Here is a 12,806-nt window from a genome sequence, read left to right as displayed (position 1 = left end):
TCAAAACTTGCTATCAAACCTGACTAATTGGAATTATTCCAGATAAAGAATGTGTATGATAGTTTTAGTTCAACAATTCAATAATCTTGATATCAAAGTTCAGCCTAAAGTCTCAAATTAGGGGCGAGCGTTTTATCTTATCTTATTAAAAGAGTCAAGAATAAACTCGATGTTATGCGGTCAATTTTTTTGCTAGAATACCTGGTTAGTTACGACGTTGCTAGAAAGAGTGAAAAAAAACGCGTAACTCTTAATTCGCGAAGGTTTCTCCGCAGCTAATCTCGCGCAGCCTCGATTCTTGCATCCTTCGTCCTTGAATATTTCTCTTATTATAACCGCGCACGCGCGAAACAGGCTAAAACCGAGGACTTCGTGAGAGAAAAAAGTTAAGGAAGTGTCTTAAGATGGTTTCCACCCTGCTTTGCACATCGTTATATTAAATTACGCGACGCATTAAACAGAGTCCGCACTATTTCCTAATGCGTTCTCGAATAAAATACGACAAAAAATGTGTTTCTCTCTTTAAAATCAGCTAAACATCGTAATGGGGATTCGTTCCCGTTAGTAGATGTAAAGTCTTTTTAATTAGAATTAACAATCGTCATTATTGGCACAAGGTTTTCCTCGTGTCGGCGCAGCTTGAATTCCGAAGTGTTTCCACTCAAACGGCATCTCCAGTGTGCACGGGTCCTTACATACGTATACGCGGAATGAGCGGATGGCATCTGGGTCGTCTTTAATTATTCGCGAAGCTATTCTGACTTGTGACGAGCGCTTCAAGCGATGAGATTCGATTCCTCGTTGCCTTACCCTGAACTGAGCGTGCGACCGATCTACGGTCTCGCCGTAAAATTCTCAAGTAAAATTCGTGCGACGCGACCCCGGGCTCGCGACGTAAGATGAAAATATGCACGAGCATTTAAAAAAAAAATTCTTTTACAAATATCGGACATGTAACTTCGAAAGGAAATTATTTTGTAAAATTTTATTTAAATTATAAAATTTTTTAATTAAAAATTTTTCAATTTTTATTCTTTAAAAAGCTTTCTTTAAATTACAAAAAAGTATTCTCTTTATATCTCTTGACAAATGTCGAGTATAGTGGACAGTGTAACTTCGAAAGAGAGAATTATTTTTTAAAATTGAAAAATTGATTTTTTAAAAAATATTTTAAATTATAAAATTTTGTAAATTTTGTTTGCTCTGAGTTCTTTTCCATTTTAAATTATTTCCATTTTTATTCTCTACAAAAAATTATAAATTACAATTGAGCTACAACCGTTCTCTTTATACTCTATATTTATCTCGACAAATGTCAAGTATAACTCCGAAAGAAGATTAGTTTGTAAAATTTTATTTAAATTATTTTTATAAGTTTTTGGAATTTAAATCTTGTAAATTTTGTTTGTTGAAATTTTTATTTTAAATTATTTCAATTTTTATTCTTTGCAAAAAATTACAAATTACATTCAAGCTACAAAAAAGCTTTCTCCTTTCTCTATATTTCTCTTACAAACATAGAATTATGGTGTAACTTCAGAAGATAGAAAATTCTGAATTAATTTTGCTTAAATTATTTTTCAAAATATTTTGAATTTAAATTTTATTAGCTGAAATTTTTATTTCAAATTCTTTCAATTTTTATTCTTTGCAAAAAATTATAAATTACAATCAAGCTACAAAAAAGCATTCTCCTTCTATATTTCTCTTACAACAATAAAATATGGTGTAATTTTGGGAAAAAAAATTCTGAATTATTTTTTAAAATATTTTTAATTTAAATTTTGTTAGCTAAAATTTTTATTTTAAATTCTTCCAATTTTTATTCTTTGCAAAAAAATGATAAATTGCTGATAAACTGCACCAGTTTGCAGATGTCCGTCATCACGCGACGACGAGGAAGAAAGGAACCGCGAAACGCATCGAAAGGACGCGCGGTGGTTGCACTTTCGACCCTCGACCCTCAGGTCAGGCTGCAACCGATTTAATTTCAAATTTAAACACCGTTTGAATTTAAATTTAACCGCTGCCTGATTTCCACGTTGCGACTCTCGACCGAGTAAAATCCAAAATATATATATTGCGAATATAATTCAGACTTATTCCTCGTACGGCGAGCCGAAAATCGCGAACTTTACCTCACGCGATAATCATTTCCGTGTTATGTTAATTTTAATTAGATTTTAATGAGAAAACTCGCCGTGCATTCTTGCGCGAGATAAAAAGTTGTCTTTAATTAATACGATCCAGATATTAAACATACAAAGACCCTTAAAACAATAAAATGCTAATTACATCAAGTGTAAAAATATTAGAAACGTGATAAATGAGCAATTTACACATATATGTCAAAAAATAGCCGACAAAATAAATATTCGTATATATAATTAATTAAATTTACATATATTGATTCGAGTAAAATTTCGATTTTATTCAAATCTCAAAAAAATATCCGATCTTCCAGGTATTTTTTGTTTAAAATTCCAGATAAAATAAGAAAATTTATAGATGCAGTTTTTGACTTTGAGGAAAAAAAATATATATCAGGATATCTACTCAAATCTTGTAAAAAAATTTCCGATCTTCCAGGTATTTTTTTTTGTTTAAAATTCCAGATAAAATAAGAAAATTTATAGATGCAAGTTTTTGACTTTGAGGAAAAAATTTATATATATCAGGGTGTCTACTTAAATCTTGTAAAAAAATTGTCCGATCTTCCAGGTAATTTTTTTATTTAAAATTCCAAATAAAATAAGAAAATTTATAAATGCAGTTTTTGACTTTGAGGGAAAAAAATATATATCAGGTGTCTACTCAAATCTTACAAAAAAATTTCCGATCTTCCAGGTATTTTTTTTTGTTTAAAATTCCAGATAAAATAAGAAAGTTATAAATGCAGTTTTTGACTATGAGGAAAAAAATATATATCAGGGTGTCTACTCAAATCTTACAAAAAAATTTCCGATCTTCCAGGTATTTTTTTTTGTTTAAAATTCCAGATAAAATAAGAAAATTTATAAATGCAGTTTTTGACTTTGAGGAAAAAAAATATATATCAAGGTGTCTACTCAAATCTTGTAAAAAAATTTCCGATCTTCCAAGTAATTTTTTTGTTTAAAATTCCAAATAAAATAAGAAAATTTATAAATGCAGTTTTTGACTTTGAGGGAAAAAAATATATATCAGGGGTCTACTCAAATCTTACAAAAAAATTTCCGATCTTCCAGGTATTTTTTTTTGTTTAAATTCCAGATAAAATAAGAAAGTTTATAAATGCAGTTTTTGACTTTGAGGGAAAAAAATATATATCAGGGTGTCTACTCAAATCTTACAAAAAAATTTCCGATCTTCCAGGTACTTTTTTTGTTTAAAATTCCAGATAAAATAAGAAAGTTTATAAATGCAGTTTTTGACTTTGAGGAAAAAAAATATATATCAGGGTGTCTACTCAAATCTGTACAAAAAATTTCCGATCTTCCAGGTAATTTTTTTTGTTTAAAATTCCAAATAAAATAAGAAAAGTTTATAAATGCAGTTTTTGACTTTGAGGGAAAAAAATATATATCAGGGTGTCTACTCAAATCTTACAAAAAAATTTCCGATCTTCCAGGTATTTTTTTTTGTTTAAAATTCCAGATAAAATAAGAAAGTTTATAAATGCAGTTTTTGACTTTGAGGGAAAAAAATATATATCAGGGTGTCTACTCAAATCTTACAAAAAAATTCCGATCTTCCAGGTACTTTTTTTTGTTTAAAATTCCAGATAAAATAAGAAAGTTTATAAATGCAGTTTTTGACTTTGAGGAAAAAAAATATATATCAAGGTGTCTACTCAAATCTTGTAAAAAAATGTCCAATCTTCCAGGTATTTTTACTTACAATTTCTCACCCTTTTTATTCCGAAATAAACGACGTACACCGTACAACGTTACAACTTCGCCGATGTGTGTAATTGCCGAAGTCTTAATACGATTTTAACGACGATAACACGCCAGAATTAGCGCGCGATCGATAAACCGGGACTGGAAATATCATTTCGCGAAAGTGGCTCTCGCGAAAATGTTCCTCCGGCGACTTCTCCGAGAAGAGAGACGATATTATAGATTCCGAAGAAAGAGCATGAACTTTTAGGGAGTGGCGGCGCACCCCTTCGCTGAAAGACATCGGCTGATTCCGAAGAGAGAGAGTGAGAAAGAGGGTGAACTCTTTTCCCTACCCCGACTTTTGCTCCTTTTTCGCGTCTGTCTCGCAACATACGAGCCGCCAACCACTTCGCGGCCGCCGCTTCGATTTCGCAAACTCGCCGAAACAAAGTGTCGGCGCGGCTATGGATGTTACACAGAGAGGAAGAGAGAGAGAGAGAAAGAGACAGATAGACAGACGGCGCTTCTTCTCGTATATATGTTAAATATTTCGCGCCCTTGTCCATTGTTTTCCGCAGCGCGAATTGATTTTATTGGCTTTTGGACTCGAGAATTTTGCTCCACATTGCCCGCCACGTGTCGCACAATATTGGGCACATTGTCGATCACGAGGGATGATTTTGACTTTGAGGAAAAAATTTATATATATCAGATTGTCTACTTAAATCTTGTAAAAAAATTGTCCGATCTTCCAAGTAATTTTTTGTTTAAAATTCTAGGTAAAATAAGAAAATTTATAGATGCAGTTTTTGACTTTGAGGAAAAACATTTATATATATCAGGGTGTCTACTTAAATCTTATAAAAAAATTGTCCGATCTTCCAAGTAATTTTTTGTTTAAAATTCTAGGTAAAATAAGAAAATTTATAGTGCAGTTTTTGACTTTGAGAAAAAACATTTATATATCAGGGTGTCTACTTAAATCATGTAAAAAAATTGTCCGATCTTCCAAATAATTTTTTGTTTAAAATTCTAGATAAAATAAGAAAATTTATAAATGCAGTTTTTGACTTTGAGGAAAAATGTATATCAGGGTGTCTACTCAAATCTTGTAAAAAATTTTCCGATCTTCCAGGTATTTTTTTTTATAAGAATTTTATAAAAGTTTTTCGATTTTTAAAAAAATTGTCCGATCTTCCAAATAATTTTTTGTTTAAAATTCTAGATAAAATAAGAAAATTTATAAATGCAGTTTTTGACTTTGAGGAAAAATGTATATCAGGGTGTCTACTCAAATCTTGTAAAAAATTTTCCGATCTTCCAGGTATTTTTTTTTTATAAGAATTTTATAAAAGTTTTTCTCATTAATATTTACCAAAATAATAAATATTAATATCTACTACAATAAGATGTAAAATATATTTCATAATTTTCATAATTTTTCACGGTAAATTTTAAGAAAAAATTCTCTCTGTGTAAAAATATATGCAAAAATATAATTTTCTATAAACTTACATAAGATCTTGATACTAAAGATAGACAATAAAAAATTACATTATATCTTAATGAAAACTTGATTATTACAAAAATATGTTAAACGTTTCTTTTAAGTGCTATAATAATAGTAAAATTCATATAATAAAAAAGAATTTTTAAAAAATTTTCTCTGAATGCCAATTCAAATTCCATGAGATATTCCTAATTTTTCAAGGGAGAACAAAATTCCCTGAGAAATTAGATTTTTCCTGAGAAACCCTATATATAACGTAAAAACAATTTTTTCGAGTTAACTTTTCTCACAACGATATACTGATACTTCACATATTTCTCTGTACAAAAATATTATATTAAAATGGCATCTAGACAATAAAATTTTTTGTAAAGAAAGATTATTTTTATTTGGTCGATAAAACTTGAAAAGAAATATTTAGGAGAGTAAGAAAAAATCACTATACATTTTTATATCTCGCTAGAAGAATTTCGCTAAGAAGAAAATATTAAAAGAACCCTGACTTTCCAGGTTCTAATAAGGAAACACAGAAATTGCTCTTCATATCATTACGCTTATTACGGTGTTGCGAAGAAAAATTTCGTTTGCGTTCTCCCTAATAATGCACTGTCTCTTTCTCTCTCCCTATTTAGCACTAAATATTTAGTATGAAATATTCAGCGATTTGAAGCATATATAACGTTGGGTTGCGTAAATCATTGCATTTTATCGACATTGTGCGCCTATCGCGTAACCCCTTTATTATTTCGCATTCAACGTATTAGATTGGAATCTCTAATGTTAGCCTAAATCCATTATTTTGTCACATACATCGTACACTTCAGCGCCGTTATAAAAATTACAACGTTGAAACATGCAACAGGTTCACGAAACATCAACCCCCTTCGTGCAGTTCGCGGCCAAATTAACGCAGGATTACCATAGCAAATATCAATCAATGGCATCTACTGGTTAGGTCATTGTAATTATTATTTTTATATTCACTATAATATTTTTTTTCTTTATCAAATATTTTAGACCAAAATTTCATGCATATTTAATAATTATATACCTATATATTTTTTTTATATATGTGAAAATATATAATATATTTATTTATATTTTAATCTAAAATATTTATCAAAAAGAATATTATAATTTTAAGCATAATTTTCATATATGTTGTATAATAACCTTTTTTAATAAAATATTTTAGACCAAATTTTATATATAACTCTAGAGATTTGATTTAAAAAAAATGATAATTATTATATAAACTTTGGTCCAGATATTAAATAAAAAAGGATATGATCATTTTTTTCACTATAAAAAATATTTTAAATTAAAATTTTATATACCATACATACAACTTTGGTTCAGATATTTGATTTAAAAAAGGATATAATTATGATAGTGAATAGACAAAAAGTCATAGTTTTTGATAAAAAAAATTATAATTTTCACAATGCCTGCATCCTTTTTTTTATAAAATATTTAATTATAGTCAGTCTGTATATACAGAGAGAATTTTTGCTTAGAATTTACCCTGAAAATCATGGTAATTATAGAACAATATTGAAAGAATTTTATAAGAACTCTGACTAATATTTAATAAACAAAAATATTAATTTCTACCCCAATAAGATATAAAATAAGTTCCATTAATTTTACTAAAATTTCAATAATTTTAAAACATATGATTCTTTAAGTGTTTTAAATAGAATACATATAAAATATGTTTGCTTGGAATTTACCCCGAAAATCATGATAATTGTAAGACAATAGAAAGAATTTTATAAGAACTCTGACTAATATTTAACAGATATAAAATAAGTTTCATTAATTTTGCTAAAATTTCAATAATTTTAAAATATATTAAAAAATTATGATTTTCTAAGTGTTTAAAATAGAATACATATATAAAATATTTTATATAAATTTACTATGTGTCCATTATTAATATTTAATAAATAAAAATATGAATATCTACCCCAATAAGATATAAAATAAGTTTCATTAATTTTGCTAAAATTTCAATAATTTTAAAATATATTAAAAAATTATGATTCTCTAAGTGTTTGAAATAGAATACATAATATAAAATATCTTATATAAATTTACTATGTCTATTATTAATATTTAATAAATAAAAATATTAATTTCTACTCCAATAAGATAAAATAAGTCTCATAAATTTTGCAAAAATTTCAATAATTTTAAAACATTAAAAAATTATGATTCCTTAAGTGTTTTAAATAGCACACATATAAAATATTTTTCCTTAAAATTTACCCTTGAAGATCTTGGTAATTGTAGGACGATAGAAAGAATTTTACAAGAACTCTAACATTTAATAAATAATAAAAGCATAATAAAAGATATAAAATAAGTTTCCTAAATTTCGCAAAAATGTCAACAATTACAAAATATCTGAAATACACGCGTGACGTAACTCGAGACACATCCCTTTCCAATCGTTCCTTCTAAATTTGGGTTCGGAGGCATTAGAATAAATCGCGAAGGAGAGCGCGACGATAAGCGCGACCGCGACGAGATAAGACTCCGGATTTTCCTCCGGAGGTAATATCCGGTCTGACGCGCTCCTTTTCCCGGGAACTTACGATTCCGCGAATAATCGGTGCGACTCGTGCGAGGAAGAGAGAGAGAGAGAGAGAGGAGATAGAGAGACCGCACGGACCGGCACGGAGTCGGCACGGTTGGCACCTAAGCGCATAGCTAGTCGACCTGCATCCATGGATATGCAGGATTCCGACGTTCGATGGACCTCATACCACTGGAATGCACTCAACGAGCTACAGGCTCCACGTTACTCCGCAGCATCTCCCTACTCCTCTTCTCATCCCGAAGAGAAGGCACGCGTTTCTTCTCTTCTTCTGCTCCCACCATCTCCGTCTCGTCGATCTATCGATCTTTCTCTCTCTCTGCCTCGTCTTTTTTCGGCCTTCTTTTACCGCTCTCTTATACCAGTTACCACTCTGGATATGTTAATGGCTTCGGCCGACCACTTGGGTTACCAAGCGAATCTTATTTTTGCCGGGACTACTCGGACTTTTTCATAGAATTCCGCGGACCCGATCGAAGTCGAGCGAGCGAGCGAGAGATCGATCGATCGAGCGCGGGAAACGAATTTTTTTGAGCGACGCGGTAGTTTAGTTTTTATTAATTATAGGCAGTCTATATTTATATGGAGAGAGAATTTTTGCTGAGAATTTACCCTGAAAATTGTAGGACAGTATTGAAAGAATTTTGATAAGAGTATGATACTGATTAATATTTAATAAATAAAAATATTAATATCTAGAATAAGATATAAAATATGGTACATTAATTTTGCTAAAATTTCAATAATTTTAAAGTATATTAAAAAAATTATGATTCTCTAAGTGTTTAAAATAGAATACATATATAAATTTACTATGTCCATTATTAATATTTAATAAATAAAAATATGAATATCTACCACAATAAGATATAAAACATGTTTCATTAATTTTGCTAAAATTTTTCAATAATTTTAAAACATATTGAAAAATTATGATTCTTTAAGTGTTTTAAATAAAATACATATAAAATATTTTTGCTTAGAATTTACCTTGAAAATCATGGTAATTGTAGGACAGTATTGAAAGAATTTTATAAGAGATCTGATTAATATTTATTAAATAAAAATATTAATATCAAGATAAATAATAAAATATGTTTCATTAAATTTGCTAAAGTTTCAATAATTTTTAAATATATTTAAAAAATATGATTCTTTAAGTGTTTTAAATAGAATGCATGTAAAATATTTTATATAAATTTACTATGTGCATTATTAATATTTTTTATTGGGGTACATATTAACCAAAGAAACTCTTGTAAAATAAAATAATTCTTCCAATACCATATTCTCACAATTACTATAATTTTCAAGGTAAATTCTATGAGAAAATTTCCTCCGTGTATTACATACGACTATGAAAATAAGATATTTCAAAGCTTCCTCGAGAGACAAATTATATATAATAAATATACACATCGAATTAATGTCACAAAAATGTAGACTTCAATTTTATAGATCTCTAACTTTTGAGATAATTCCAAGAAAATATATAATTTGAATATAAAATTTTTCGGACGACATATTTTGCTCTTAAGAGCTTTTCGATACAATATAGAATAATCTGGGAGAATCACGGACGATAGCACTTTTCGAAATGACTAAAACTGCCGCAGTAAGAGCCCTTATTACTTATCGTTCGCATTTTCGAAACACTTTTAGCCAATTTCAAAAAATGGCTCCTTTCTTCGATCGTCATATCGTGTCTTTCTCGGAAAATTGCATCGAATGATTTTTAACGTCGCAAAGAATTCGAAGAATTGGCAACGCAAAGTTACGACGACAATGCAAGCATTCCGTATAATTACGTATCACTTCTTCCCTTAAAAAACATCAAATTAAAATTATTTCAAATATTGAAACTCGAGCAAAGTGTCTTGAATGATTTAAAAATTCTAGAAGTTAACACTATTCTTTTTTAATACATATAATTTAAAACAAATTATGTAAAGAATATATATCATATTTTTATGCAGAAAAATACTAAATGGATTTTTTGTGGATGAGTATAAATTTATAGAAAAAGAATTTTATAAGAGTTTCTCTGATTAATATTTACCACAATAAAAAATATTAATATGCACATACTACACTGAAAAAAATTGGTTAACTTGACTAAACCTTTCAACTAAATATTATTTTATTAATTGAACCTGTAAAAATATTTAACTGAAATATAACATATGAAATTTAACAAAACGTATATTTGACTTAAATACTAATATATGTTGATTTAACAAAATAGTAATTTAATTAAAACGTTTAGTCAAGTTAATCGAATATATTTTTATCTCTTTGTAGTATATTATAGATATTAATATTTCTTATTTTGTATAAAAAAATAATCACAGAGAAACTTACAAAAATTCTTCCGATACCATATTGTCCCACAATTTGACCATTCTATTCTAAAAATAAAAATTCTTTCGAGCTTGTCTAAAAATAAAAGAAAAAATTGGACCCGTCACTATTAATGACACGTTACAAAATAAAGGCGAAATGCGGTAAGAGTCGACTTTTCGTATAAGGCGCACAAATAGGCACCGTGTTCCTCCCACACTTCCTCTACACGCTGACGATGTGCGACGGGATGACCCAAGAAAGCATCCTCCTGAACTACATACATACATATTTCGTTTCTCTCGCACGTGGGCTTTTCGCCGACTCGCGATCCCACATTTGTCCCATACATTTCCGAGAAACAACGTTTACATTATCGCTGACGTCATCCGCTAATCTGCCACGCCATAATTGTCCGATCAGCTGTGACAGTCGCGAGGGAACGGAAGTTCCCGCCAAGCTATCGCGATTTCGCGATTCCTTCCTTTCTTTTTTGCTACACGTGGCGTAAAATTGTCGATGACGCTCGTTCGATGACGATTGTCTCGAGGATAAATAATAAAATCTATATTTTATTAAAAATCAAAAAATCGATATTACTTGTGGATTCGAAAATTGCCGATTAATTTATTGAAAAAGAGACTCAATATTTTCTTAATATTGCTATTTGTCGAGAAAAGTTAATTTCAAGAGAGAGGACTAAAATAATTGATTTCTAGCATTCACATATTAATTCTAACTCCAAATTAAGATTTGAATTTATATCATAGTCTTAAGAAAATAGTGAAAATATTTTCTCGTCCTAAATTTTCCTTCTTTTTTCCTCTGATATAAGATAAATTTTCTCCGATAGATTATTTCCTATAATTCAGATATAGACGCACGACCTATCACTAGATTTATCATCTTGCCCAAAGTAAGAGTGATGCAACAACTGATACAATAACTCTGTAACTATTTTCGGACATCTCTGCGTCTGTTCAAATGTAATAACTGGGAATCCGCGATAAACAGTCGCCTTTAATCACGGAAATTTTTCACAATTATATTTCAGGGCTCGGATAAAAAAAAGCGAAATAGAAGCATCCTGACATATAAGCCAATATTTCGTATGTCTCTCTTTCTCCACTTTAAACATCTGTCTCGCGAAAATTAAATTATAGCGTTGCCACAAAATTCTTGACACGCCGATAATTAGTATAATAATATGCATATTGCGTACATAATTTAAAATAAGAAATTTTACATATTCTCTCGACAAGTGTTTATTCAACAATATTTCAGTCAAAACAAAAATATGAGTTTACCATTTCAATTTATTAGGGATAAACTGAAAATCGCGAAAAAAAGTGAGAGATTTAAAATATAAATTAAAAATAAGAAATTTTACAATTTCTCTCGACAAGTATTTTTTCAACAATATTTCAGTCAAAAGAAAAATATGAATTTACCATTTCAATAGATTAGGGACGAACTTAAAATCACGAAAGAAAGCGAGATACAGAATACACAAAAATTTGACAGCTGTCAAAATCAGCTGTCGGCTGAAGAAGGGGGCCTTACCTTCAGTCAAAAGAAAAATCTGAATTTACCATTTCAACCGATTAGGGACAAACTTAAAATCGCGAAAGAGAGAGATACAGGATACACAAAAATTTGACAGCTGTCAAAATCAGCTGTCGGCTGAAGAAGGGGGCCTTACCTTCAGTCAAAAGAAAAATCTGAATTTACCATTTTAACCGATTAGGGACGAACTTAAAATCGCGAAAGAGAGAGATACAGGATACGCAAAAATTTGACAGCTGTCAAACTCAGCTGTCAGCTGAAAAAGGAGGTCCTTACCTTCAGTCAAAAGAAAAATCTGAATTTACCATTTTAACCGATTAGGGACGAACTTAAAATCGCGAAAGAGAGAGATACAGGATACGCAAAAATTTGACAGCTGTCAAACTCAGCTGTCAGCTGAAAAGGGGTCCTTACCTTGCATTCAAAAGAAAAATCTGAATTTACCATTTCAACTGATTAGGACGAACTTAAAATCGCGAAAGAGAGAGATACCGGATACGCAAAAATTTGACAGCTGTCAAAATCAGCTGTCAGCTGAAGAAGGGGGCCTTACCTTCAGTCAAAAAAAAATCTGAATTTACCATTTCAACTGATTAGAGACAAACTTAAAATCGCGAAAGAGAGAGATACAAGATACGCAAAAATTTGACAGCTGTCAAACTCAGCTGTCAGCTAAAAAAGGGGTCCTTACCTTCATTCAAAAGAAAAATCTGAATTTACCATTTCAACTGATTAGGGACGAACTTAAAATCGCGAAAGAGAGATATCAGATACGCAAAAATTTGACAGCTGTCAAAATCAGCTGTCAACTGAAGAAGGGGGCCTTACCTTCAGTCAAAAGAAAAATCTGAATTTACCATTTCAACTGATTAGAGACAAACTTAAAATCGCGAAAGAGAGAGATACAGGATACGCAAAAATTTGA

The 12,806-nt window shown here is 29.9% G+C and overlaps 1 protein-coding gene across 4 annotated transcripts in view; it reads right to left on the bottom strand.

Annotated features, from left to right (window-relative positions):
• The window catches only part of mnb (minibrain), a 118,022-nt gene that overhangs the window by 32,351 nt on the left and 72,865 nt on the right, over window positions 1-12,806 (bottom strand). The window lies entirely within an intron of this gene.

Source organism: Nylanderia fulva, unplaced genomic scaffold (assembly GCF_048542155.1).
Source record: "Nylanderia fulva isolate GAGA-0341 unplaced genomic scaffold, ASM4854215v1 Scaffold10, whole genome shotgun sequence".
NCBI lineage: Eukaryota > Metazoa > Arthropoda > Insecta > Hymenoptera > Formicidae > Nylanderia > Nylanderia fulva.
The sequence above is the reverse complement of the archived record's forward strand: the minus strand, read 5'-3'. Positions and strand labels throughout refer to the sequence as shown.